The following is a 13377-nucleotide window of genomic DNA, read 5'->3' on the forward strand; positions in this document are numbered from 1 at the left end:
GCCATCTGTATATTATCACCAATGAAATGTCTGTTCATGTCTTTTGCTAATTTTTTTTAATTGTTGAGTTTGAGAGTTCTTTATATTTTGGATATAATTCCTTTGTCAGGTATATGATTTCTAAATATTTTCTACCAGTCTGTAGCTTCTGTTTCATTCTTTCAAAAGTGTTATTTGCAGACCAAATTTTTAAATTTTAGTGAGGTCCAGTATATTAGTATTTTTCCCTTACAGATTGTCTAAGAGCTCTTTATCTAAATTTAAGTCCTGAAAACTGTGTCCTATGTTTTATTATAAAAGTTTTATAGTTTAATGTTTTACATTTGGATCTTTATTATTTCAGTTAACTTTCGTATAAAGTATAAGGTGTAGATTGAGGTTTATTTTTTTTGCCTGAGGATGCTCAATTCTTCCAACACTATTGAAAAAGCTATCCTTTCCCCCATTGAATTACTTTGAGTCCTTGTAAAAAAAACAGTTGGGCATATTCAAGTGAATCTATTTTTGTAGTCTCTAACCTATGTTTATTTGATTGTTATGCCTATCTCTTCATCAATATCATACTCTCTTGGTTACTGTAAGTATTAAAATCAAGTAGTCTAGTTTTTCCAACTATATTCTTCGTTTTCAAAATTGTTTTAGCTGTTCCAATTTATCTGTTTTCCGTAAAATTTAGGATAGTTTTATCTACATTTACCAAAAAACCTTTCTGGGAATTTGACTGATACTAAATAATCACTGTACATTATTAGTATATAGAAATATGACTAGTTTTTATATATTGATCTTGTATCCTGCAAACTTGCTTACCTCACTTATTAGTTCTAGGAGATTTTTTTGATGATTCATTGAGATTTTCTACATAGAAAGTCATGTTGTCTATGAAAGGGTATCATTTTATTTCTTCCGTTGCAACTTATATTTTTTTTAGTTGTTGTTCTTTTGTTTCATTTTGTTATTTGTTTCTTTTTTCCCAATTCCATTAGCTAAGACTTCCAGTGTCATGTTGAATAGCGGTGGTGAGAAGACATCTTTGCCTTGTTCCTAGTGTTCTAATGTTAGAAGGAAATTATTCTACCTTTTACTAACAAGCATGTTAGCTGTAGATTTTTTTTTTTTGTAGGCATCCTATATCAGGCTGAGGAGATTCTCTTCTACAATTCTGCACCCACTTCTGATATGTGTGTTTTCTACACCACTAAGCAATTCTGACACCAGCTCAGCATCTTACATTTCAATTCAATTCTGACACTATCTGGAAATAGCATCACATTCCATGGGCTCAGTCCCACGAGACCACTCCCCTTCCCACTTCAGACAGCAATCACAAGACCAGGTTGTCACCTGTGCTTCTGACCTGCTGGCTACAGATTGGAAGTTGCAACAAACATCTCCTCTGATTTGACTAATTTGCTAGAGCAGCTCAGGACTCAGAGAAACATTTTACTAGATTATCAGTTTGTTATAAAAGGATCTAACTCAGGAACAGCCAGATGGAAGAGATGTGTAGGGCAGGGTATGTGGGAAGGGATGTGGAGCTTCCATGTCCTTTCCAGGCATACCACTCTCTCAGAACCCACCACATATTAACCAACTCAGAAGTTCTCTAAACCCATCCCTTTTGAGGGTTTTTGGGAAACTTCATTACATAAGCATGTTAATTAAATCATTGATGATAAAATTCAATCTCTGGCCTTTCTCCCTTCCCAGGAGGTATGTGTGTTGGAAAGTAGTGGCTGAAAGTTCCAACCATTTTTTTTAAAGATTTTTATTTGTTTGAGAGAGAGAAAGAGAGTACATATGGGGGGAAGGGCAGAGAGTGGAGGAGAAGCAGACTCCCTGCTGAGCTGGAGCCCTAGGCAGCCCCACTGTGGAGATCACTCTGAATCAAGGCGGGGATCACCAAGGGTTTCAACCCTAGGACTCTGACATCAGGATCTGAGCCGAAGTCAGGCACTTAACAGACTGAACCACTAAGGCATCCCTAAAAGTTACAACTTGCAAATCACACTGTTGATTCTCCTGGCAACCACCCCTATACTTAGGTGCTTTGTAAAAGTCATCTATTAACACAGTAAGAGACACTTTTATTGCTCTTATCACAGGAAATTCCAAGGGTTTTAGGAGCTCTGCCAGGAACAAGGACCTAATATATACATTTTATTATAAATCCCAATAATGCCTTAAATTCTTAGTTTGTTAAGAATTTTTATCAGGAATGTGATGTGGGGCCACATAGCAAATGGTCAAGAAAGAATTTTTGAGACATTTTTGATGCAAAAAATGTGCTTTTTTTTATGCAACAGGGAGAGGATCTATGGGCAGAAAGAGCTGCCCTGTGATTGTGTGGAGCAACTGATTATATACTTTTTAAGTTGGGTAGGGTAAGGATAACAGAAGTCTCTAAAGGGATTTCCATATGTTAAAGAAGACACAGAATCCTGGAGATGGTGCTATATTGTCAACCTAAGGTTGCTTTTACTCTTTAGTAAAACATCAACATTAAGGCGGCCTTGAGTTCCTTAAGGAATGTCACACTCTGCATGTCTCAGATACCTTTCACTGGGTTACAAATTGTCAGGAAATTTAATTTTATCTACATTTCTCTTCCCTTTGTTCTCATCAGAATGGCTGTTGGAATTTGTCAAATGTCTTTTCTGCATCTATTGATTTGATCATATGGGGTCTTTTTTCTTTGGACTACCAATGGTCAATTACATGGATCAATTTCTGAATATCGAATCAGCTTGCATTCCCAAACTAAACCCCACTTGGTCACGTGTATTATCCTTTTTATATATTGCCTCTTATAATTTGCTAATATTTTCTTGAGCACTTTTATATCTACTTTCATGAACAATGTTGGTATGTACTTTCATTTTTGTACTATCTCTGTTTTGGTATCAGGGTAATGCCAGACTCATAAAATGAATTGAGAAGTATTTCCTTCTCTTGGTATCAACTACTATCCCCACTTGACAGGATTACCTGGGGACTGGGATATAAGACAAAATAAATCCAGGAGGATTTCTGCCTTTCTTTTTCTTTCTCCCACCGCACCCAACCCCTCCCCACCCCCCTGTGTGTGTGTGTGTGTGTGTGTGTGTGTGTGTGTATATAAGTGTTAGCTTTCAGGGATCCCTGAGTGGCTCAGCGGTTTAGCGCCCCCTTCCGCCCAGAGCCTGATCCTGGAGTCCTGGGATAGAGTCATGTCGGGCTCCCTGCATAGAGCCTGCTTCTCCCTCTGCCTGTGTCTCTGCCTCTCTCTCTCTCTGTCTCTGATAAATAAATGAATAAAATCTTTAAAAAAAAAAAAAAGAGTTAGCTATCCAACTCTTCAAGCAAGAAAGACTAAGGGATTCTCCTGGAGCTTTTCTGTGCCACAGTGCTCACTTCTGAGTCTCTGATTACATGGAGTTTGACTACTGTAGGGGGAAAAAAAACAGTAAACTCCCTACCAAATTGGTGGTACCTTTGTATCTGGGTTCTTCCTCAGTCAGCCTCTACTATTTATTTTTCAAAGTCCTCAAATAGCTATTTCTACCACGTTTCCTAGTCACATAAGGTAGAAGTGATGGACGGGTGCTTATTCTATCTTATTCAGAAAAAGAAAAGCAAGTTTAGGAATGTATCCTAAGGAAATAATCAAGTCATGTACTGATAATTGTTGCAGTAGCCCTCCCCCCACCCCCCTTATCCACAGTTTAGCTTTCTATAGTTGCATTTACTCAGTAAACCAGGGCCAAGAAGCTGATGATGATCCTTCTTGTGATAGGTTTTCTTTCTTTCTTTTTTTAAAAGATTTTCTTTATTTATGTGTCTCATGAGAGACACACAGAGAGAGGCAGAGACACAGGCAGAGGAGAAGCAGGGGAGCCTGATGTGGGACTCTATCCCAAGACCCTGGAATCATGACCTGAGCCAAAGGTAGATGCTCAACCACTGAGCAACCTGGATGCCCCTTATGACATATTTCCAGAAAGTCAATAGTAGCCTAACATTGTATCACAATGCCCACATCATTTGCCTCATTCCATCTCATCATGTAGGCATTTTATCATCTCACATCATCACAAGAAGTAGAAGGGTGAGTACAGTGCAATAAGATATTTTGAGAGAGAGAGAAACTAGATTACATAATTATAATTACAGTATATTGTTATAATTGTTCTTTTATTATGTTGATCTCCTACTGTTCTGAATTTATAAATTAAATTTTATAATAGGTATATATGTATAGAAAAAGCATAATAAAAGTCTAGGTACTATTTGCAGTTTCAGGCATCCACTAGGAGTTTTGGGATGTATCACAAGAAGATAAGGGGGTCAGCTATATCCTTAAAGGATTTTCATCACAGCCATGTTTAAAATAATTGTATAGTCTGTGTTATTCTTTAAGCAATAAAATCTGTTTATTTTAACTTAAATCTAGCAGATTTAAGCAGGATATGTATTTTTAAAGGGATATTGAATGGCTTAAAGAATGCCAAGAAGGATAAAGAAGAATTAATACCTATTTTTCTGAAAATGTTCCAAAAAATAGAAATGGAAGGCAAACTTCCAAACTCATTCTATGAGGCCAGCATTATCTGATCCAAAACCAGACAAAGGCCCTACTAAAATGGAGAATTACAGACCAATATCCCTGATGAACATGGATGCAAAAATTCTCAACAAAATACTAGCACATCGTATCCAACAGTACACCAAAAGAATTATTCATCACGACTAAGTAGGATTTATTCCTGGGCTGCAGGGGTGGTTCAACATCTGCAAATCAATCAACATGATACACTACATTAATAAAAGAAAGGATAAGAACTATATGATCCTCTCAATAGATGTGGAAAAAGCATTTGACAAAATACAGCATCCTTTCTTGATAAAACCTCCACAGTGTAGGGATAGAGAGAATATACCTCAATATCATAAAAGCTATCTATGAAAGACCCACAGCAAATGTCATCCTCAACAGGGAAAAATTTAGAGCTTTTTCCCTAAGATCAGGAACAAGACAGGGATCTCACCACTGCTGTTCAACATAGTACTGGAAGTCCTAGCCTCAGCAATCAGACAACAAAAAGAAATAAAGGCATCCAAATCAGCAAAGAAGTCAAACTTTTGGGTAACCACGCGGGGAGCAGAAGCGGTGTCCTGCTTTCGCTTTGTTTCCTAGCTGTACTTCCTTCCCTGCTCTCCAGACTTCCTCCTGGAAGGAAGATCCGCATCCCCGAGCAGCTCGTTAAGCCTGCTTTAGGGTAGATGATTTGGAGAAACCCGGGGCTGAAGTTAACCTTTTCCCCCTTCTTTCCGCTCTACCTCGGCACCTCTCTCCATGGCAGTTCCCGAGACCCGCCCCAACCACACTATTTATATCAACAACTCAACGAGAAGATCAAGAAGGATGAGCTGAAGAAGTCCCTCTACGCCATCTTCTCCCAGTTTGGCCAGATCCTGGATATCCTGGTATCTCGAAGCTTGAAGATGAGGGGCCAGGCCTTTGTCATCTTCAAGGAAGCCAGCAGCGCCACCAATGCCCTGCCTCCATGCAGGGTTTCCCCTTCTACGACAAGCGCATGAGCATTCAGTATGCCAAGACTGACTCAGATATTATTGCCAAGATAAAGGGTACCTTCGTGGAGCGGGACCGCAAGCGGGAGAAGAGGAAGCCCAAAAGCCAGGAGACCCCAGCAGCCAAGAAGACTGTGCAGGGTGGGGCCGCCGCCCCTGTGGTGGAGGCTCTCCAGGGCCCTGTCCCGGGTATGCCCCCAATGACTCAAGCCCCCCGCATCATGCATCACATGCCAGGCCAGCCTCCCTACATGCTGCCTCCTGGCATGATCCCGCCTCCAGACCTGGCACCTAGACAAATCCCACCAGGAGCCATGCCCCCACAGCAGCTTATGCCGGGGCAGATGCCACCAGCCCAGCCTCTTTCAGAAAATCCACCAAATCACATCTTATTCCTCACCAACCTGCCCGAGGAGACCAATGAGCTCATGCCGTCCATGCTTTTCAACCAGTTCCCTGGCTTCAAGGAGGTACGACTGGTCCCCGGGCGGCACGACATTGCCTTTGTGGAGTTTGACAATGAGGTACAGGCAGGGGCCACTCGCGATGCACTGCAGGGCTTCAAGATCACCCAGAACAATGCCATGAAGATCTCTTTTGCCAAGAAGTAGCACCTTTTACCCCTGCCTGCTCCTGCCCCCTGCTCTGGGGCCACCCCTTCCCCCCTTGGCTCAGCCCCCTGAAGGTAAGTCCCCCTCAGGGGCCTTCTCAGAGCCGTGTGTGAGTGAGTGGTCCCCACACAGCATTGTACCCAGAGTCTGTCCCCAGACATTGCACCTGGCGCTGTTAGGCCGGAATTAACGTGTTTTTTTTGAGGTTTGGTTTTTCACAAAAAAAAAAAAAAAAAAGAAGAAGTCAAACTTTCACTCTTTGCAGGTGACATGATATTCTATGAAAAAAACCCAAAATACTCCACCAAAAAATTACTAGAACTAATACACAATGTCAGCAAAGTTGCAGGATTTAAAATCAACACACAAAAGCAAGTTGCATTTCTAGACACTAACAATGAAGCAGCAGAAAGAGAAATCAAAGAATTGATCCCATTTACAATTGCACCAAAAGCCATAAGATACCTAGGAATTAACCTAACCAAAGAGGTAAAAGATCTGTACTTTGAAAACTATAGAACACTTATGAAAGAAATTGAGGAAGACACAATATGGAAAATCCACACCCATGGATTAGAAGAACAAATATTGTTAAAATGTCTACACTAAAAAAAATAAAATAAAATAAAATAAAATAAAATAAAATGTCTACACTACACAAAGCATTCTACACATTCATTGCAATCCCTATCAGCATTTTTCACAGAGCTAGAACAAACAATCCTAAAATTTGTATGGAACCAGAAAAGATTCCGAATAACCAAAAGAATGTTGAGGGGGAGAATAAAGGCTGGAGGCATCACAGTTCCTGACTTCGAGCTCTATTACACTGCTGTAGCCATCAAGTCAGTGTGGTACTGGCACAAAACAGACACATACATCAATGGAACAGAAGAGAAAACCCACAAATGGGCCCTCACCTCTATGGTCAATTAATATTTGACAAAGCAGGAGAGACTATCCAGTAGAAAAAAGAATCTCTTCAACAAATGGTGCTGGGAAAATTGAACAGCCACATGTAGAAGAATGAAACTGGACCACTTTCTTACACCATACACAAAATAAATTCAAAATGGATGAAATACCTTAATGTGAGACAGGAAACCATCAAAATCCTGGAGGGGAACACAGCTTTTTGTTAGACACATTTCCAGAGGCTAGGGAAACAGAAGCAAACGAACTAGGGACTTCATCAGGACAAAAAGCATCTACACAGCAAAGGAAACAGTCAACAAAACTAAAAGGCACCTATAGAAAGGGATATTCTCAAATGACATAGCAGATTATGGGCTAGTATCTAAAATCTATAAAGAACTTAATAAATTCAGCACCTGAAAAACAAAAAATCTGGTCAAGAAGTGGGCAGAAGACATGAACAGACATTTTTCCAAAGAAGAAAGACAAATAGCTAATAGACACAAGAAAAATTATCACTTGTCATGAGGGAAATACAAATCAAAACCACAATGAGATACCACCTCACACCTGTCAGAATGGCTAAAATTAACCACTCAGGAAACAGCAGATGTTGGCAAGGTTGTAGAGAAAGGAGAACCCTCGTACTCTGTTGGTAGGAATGCAAACTTGTATAACCACTCTGGAAAACAGTATGGAGGTTTCTCAAAAAGTTAAAAACAGAACTACCCTACAATGCAGCCATTTCACTACTAGGTATTCATCCAAAGGATATAAAAATAGTGATTTGAAGGGGCACCTGCACCCCAGTGTTTATAGCAGCAATGCCCACAGTAGCCAGATTATGGAAAGAGCCTAGATGTCCATTGACAGATGAATGGATAAAGAAAATATGGCACATATATTTAATGGAATATTACTCAGCCATCAGAAAGAATGAAATCTTGCTATTTGCAATCATTTGCTAAGCAAAATAAGTGAGTCAGAGAATGACAAATAACTTATGATTTCACTCATATGTGGAACTTAAGAAACAAAACAGATGAACATAGGGGAAGGGAAGGAAAAATAAAATAAGCAGAAAACAGAGAGGGAGGCAAACCATGAGACTAGAGAACAAACTGAGTGTTGCTGGGGGGGAAATGGTTGGGAGGATAGGGTAATTGGGTGATGGGCATTAAGGAGGGCACATGATATAATGAGCACTGAGTGTTATATGCAACTGATGAATCACTAAATTCTACCCCTGAAACTAATATGTTTCACTATATATTAACTAAAATGAATTAAAATTTAAAAAAATAAAAAGAATGCCAAGGAGGATGAGAAACTAGCTTAAGAGATTGTGTAACCTCAAACAATGCCCAAATTCAAGCCACTAGTGACTACCTCACAACATCATTATCCAGCTTTGGCTACTGTGAATTACACTGGACTCTGATCACCATTAATCATACTGTAGCCATTGCTGTCCTCAGATGCCACCATCAACAAAGACAATAAGCTGTTGTTCTCTCTTGCATCCCTTGAGCCACTCATAGTGTCTCTTCTCTATAACACTTCCAGAAGGCCAGTGAAGGCTTTGTGTTTTTTAATTTATTTTTACTAACACAAGATACTAACTTTAAGCACTAAACTATGTACCAAAGGTGATAAAGGTAGAATTTTAGAGGGCAGGACACCACTGAGAACGAGTCATAGGAAAAAAGATTTTTTGTAGAGTAGGGGCAGAGCTGGGTCATGAAGTATGATATCAGAAGGAGGGTTGTACAAGTCAGCTATTGTACAGACTGAAGTGTAACTATTTTTAAACAGTATTTCCCACTAATGGACTTAGAGCCAACCAGGGAAGTTCTAATTCTGGTATTAATTTTGTTTTCTACAGTTCTATGGACATTTGTGGTTTACATCTTCATATATCTCATAGCTTTCAACCTGGCAGCGTTAAGTTGTCCCAAGTTTGCATTGCAACAACCTGGCCTCACCAGTTCCTATAAGAATTTACTCATGTCAAATATTTTGTGGTTTTGTTATACTTCATCAAGGATTTGAGGGATCATGTGAAAGGGTACCATCTTGAAATACATGGCCTTCATCCACCTTGCTGGCTATTTTCTCTCTCTGTTTCTCCTCCTCCCCCTCCTTCTCCTTTTTTCATTCATTTCCACATCCCCCTCCTCTCTCAACCACAAATATCTTCTCTTTGCTTTCACTAACCATTTTACTTTCACCCTGTCCCCTCAGGGTCTCACCTGCTTCCCAGTGGCTTAACAAAGTACTTCTTTCAAACATATCCAGTACTCTACTCAAGAGAACACCTGGTAAAGAATATTCTCTCTCAAAGCAATCCCAGTTATGTGTTTTCTTCTATTGTGAATCAGTTATTCTTACTTAAGTTTTTATTCAATAATAACTAGACATGCAATAAGCAAATGATCTGTAGATTTAACCAATTTAAAAGGGGAAGAAATGAGATGTAGCTACCTATGTACTATCCCTTGAAGAAGCTTATAAAAGTACAGCCCCAGTAGCTGGGATGCTCTGAGGAGAACCCCATTGGGGAGAACAATGGCTAAAAATAGCACTTGACCTTGGGTATCTGAAAGGAAAATGATCAGAAGTGTTGACCAAAGAGTTTAAAGTATCTTTGAAGAAAAAAGAAAAATAAAAGCACACGCACTTTTTTTTTTTTTTTTTTTTTTAAGTGCATGGAAGTCACCTTCTGCACTTTCTGGAAAGGAAAAGCTATTCAGCCAAGATGTAGGCTTTCGGGCATGACCTTCAATAGGCAAGGGGCAGCACTCCATGTACAAGAAGATGGTGGAGGCAACAGGGCAGCAAAGGAGAGTGATAGATGCCCCCCAAATACTGGAGAGATCACAAAGTAAGTTGCCAGATCAGGAGGCAGAGCTATCATGGAATCGAAACTAAAAAGGGCTGCTTTCACTCTCAGCAAAGAGATACATGTCAGATGGGCTGCAGGTTCTGGGACTGATGGCATTCATGGGGACTGAATGTTCCCACAGAGCAATGAGGGAGGAAGAATCTGATTCTAACATCTTACTACAAATGTGTTCACCAATGCCAGCACCCTAGCCACTTTGCAATGGAGATTCTTCTTAATGGGAGGAAACGAAAGAGTAAAAGAGGTTTCTTTTTGACTCTCACACTCCCCAGTTGCTGTCTTGCTCTGATCTTTCCCTTGTGTTATTCCCCTTACTCTTAACTACAAAAGAGCTCACCATGTGCTACCAACTGTGAAGAGCTCAGAAAAGAATGAGACCATCAGGATCCAGGCTGTAGAGAACCTAGTAAAATTAACAGGATAATGAAACATATGTAAAATAATAATAATAATAATAGTGCCCTTAGAAATAAGGAGGAAGACTTTGGTTCATGTAAGAAGTAGCTTTAAGCAAAGCCATGAAGAACATACAATACTGGGTAGAGCTGGGCTGGGAAAAAAGATCTTTAGTGGGTAGAGGTAAGTGTATCTGCCACGTGCTAGTTAGTTAAATTTGTAATAACAATTTATTGACTGATACTAGATGTCAGGCTCCAGGGAACCGGCTATGAACAGAGGAATCAGTTTCTTCACTGACAACTTTGTTGTCTGATGGTATGACAGGCAGAATAATGGCCTCCCAACGTGTCTACATCCTAATCCTGAGAACCTATGAATATGTTATGTGGCAAAGAAGGATTAAGGTAGTGGGTGGTTAACTGATAGACATCTTAAATAGCTGGATGATCTTCATTGTAATGACAAAGATTCCCTAAATGTGGAATAGAGAGGCAGAAGACAAAGTGTCAGTGATTGATGTGAAAGACTTGACCAGCCATTGCTGGCTTTGAAGATGGGAGAGGCCTTCAGCAAAGACCATAGGCTGCCTCTAGAATCTGGAAAAGGCAATAAAATAGAGCCTTGAGAAAGGAACACAGTCCTACTGACATATGGATTTTAGCCCAGTAGCATTCATTTTGGACTGCTGACCTCCATAGTTATAAGATAATAAGTTTGTGCTGTTTCAAGTCACTAACTTTTGGGGAACTACATGTTGCTGCCAATGCTTTTCTCTGATAAGGAGTAAGGCAGAAAGGGCTATAGAAGGTGTGTTGCAGTGAGAGATGGCAAAATGCTTTATAAGAGAGGACTGGACAATGAAGGCATCCCCTCATTTGCTCATTTTGTGAGACTTGGTGCTTTGGGAGAGATAAGGATATGACTTCCTTTGACAGCATATCCTGATTAGGGAGACACCTATATGATGCAGTTGGAAGTGGTGGGGTTCAGAGCCAATGGCCAAGAAAGAATTTGAGATGTCTTTGGTGCAAAAAGGGGGTTTTATTAAAGGATGGAGATAGAACCCATGGACAGAAAGAGCTGCACTGAGGTTGTGAGGAGAGAGATTTTCTATCCTAAGACAGGGAGGGTGATGTTAGAGCTCCAGAAAATTGAGTCTATAGGTTTCTGGAGATTACCTTTTTTCTTGTAAATCATGAAGATAGTTGCAAACTGATGAAGACTCATATCCTGTGTGACTGTGATGTCTATCAGTTAACCATTTGTTTTTCCCTTTCCTTTGTTCTAGGGCAGTCGGGAGTACCAGAGGAATGTTACACATATCCCACCTTGGGGGTAGGGGGGAGGGAGGCAGTTGCAAGGTGTTAGCTTGTGCTTTGCCCTCAGCTTGCCTTCTGCTCCCTCATCATATAGAGCACCTCTCTTACTAGGCTCTTTGACCAGGCATTATGATAAATCTCCGCAAGTCAATGGATTAATAACAGTCACAAAACAAAGCATTTTGTTTGATTGGAAAGGCTAATCAGGGGGATCCCTGGGTGGCGCAGCGGTTTGGCGCCTGCCTTTGGCCCGGGGCGCGATCCTGGAGACCCGGGATCGAATCCCACATCAGGCTCCCGGTGCATGGAGCCTGCTTCTCCCTCTGCCTGTGTCTCTGCCTCTCTCTCTCTCTGTGTGACTATCATAAATAAATAAAAATTAAAAAAAAAAAAAAAAAAAAAAGGAAAGGCTAATCAGATTCTCTCAAAGCTATGTGAGCCCAGCCACTCCTGATTCCATACCATAGCTCAAAGGCTGGAACTTCCAACTTCCCCTGTCATGCCCAAGGTTTCTTTTTTCCATACTTTTTACCAACTTCAAATGTAATAAACATGATAAATAGGTAAATCTGATTATGCTTATTTGTCCTCAACTAGAATATTAACTCCCAGTTCGAGATTCCCAAAAGCTTAGACATGTGGCCAGCATTAATAGATGTTCTAACATTTGTTAACAAATTTTGAAATAATGTAAATTACTTCTGTTAGGTTTTTTCCAAAATGAACGGCAGAGAAATAAAAACAAAAACAAACAAACAAAAAAAAAAAAAAAAAAAAAAAACCAGCAGAGCCAGGCAGTAGGTCCGAGAGTGCTTTCGGGCGAGGTTCCGTGACTGGAGAGGAAGCACCGGGCGAGGTTCCGTGACTGGAGAGGAAGCACCGGCGTTGGGGAGTGTGGGGGTTCCAGGTCCGGATCCGGGTAGGTCCCTTGCCTAATTTGGAACACCGTGTCCCTAGGTGATTGGCTGGGGGTGGGAATAGTACAGACGATGGGGGGTGGTCCCTGGCTGGAAAGTCCTGGATGGAAAATTTCAGTTTCCCGTCTAGGCTCTGATTTACTGGAGATGATGTGGTGGTCACGACTGCTTTGGAGGGAAGATCAGCCATTTTGACCCAATTTGAGATGTCCGCCATTTTGGGTACCCCTGTCTCTCAGCCAGCCCAACAACTTCCAAATTTTAAGTTCAAAGATCATGGTCCAAAGCTGGTGGGCTGAGTGTCAGTGGTGTTTGTTATTAGAGAAGCCATTTGAGTATTACTGTTTATGAAAAGAAGAGTCCTGAATTATGCAAAGCTTAAATTATGCAAGATTGTCATAAATGTCTCCTCATGTAAAATATAACCAGTTTGTAATTTATTACATATTCATGCAATAAATTAGTGTGCAATCATTAAGATTTAAAATATATTTAATGATATATGAAAAATATATGTTACAGTTATGTTACTTACAGTTTTGAGTTCAGATAATGGGACATAAAACTACACATAGAGGGGTTGGTGGATGGCTCAGTCAGTTAAGTGTCTGACTCTGGATTTCAGCTCAGGTTATAATCTTTGGGTTGTGAGATTGAGCTCCATGCTCAGTAGGAAGCTGCTTTTCTCCTCCCTTTCCTTTCACTCCTCCCCCTGCTGTCTCTCTCACACATGCTCTCTT

General features: G+C 40.4%; 1 protein-coding gene and 1 pseudogene across 1 annotated transcript in view; one reads left to right on the plus strand and one right to left on the minus strand.

Annotated features, from left to right (window-relative positions):
- The window catches only part of LOC144294201 (uncharacterized), a 147667-nt gene that overhangs the window by 47714 nt on the left and 86576 nt on the right, over positions 1-13377 (minus strand). The window lies entirely within an intron of this gene.
- LOC144294398 (U1 small nuclear ribonucleoprotein A pseudogene) lies at positions 5149-6411 on the plus strand (annotated as a pseudogene).

This window comes from Canis aureus, chromosome 22, assembly GCF_053574225.1.
Source record: "Canis aureus isolate CA01 chromosome 22, VMU_Caureus_v.1.0, whole genome shotgun sequence".
Classification (NCBI taxonomy): Eukaryota; Metazoa; Chordata; class Mammalia; order Carnivora; family Canidae; genus Canis; species Canis aureus.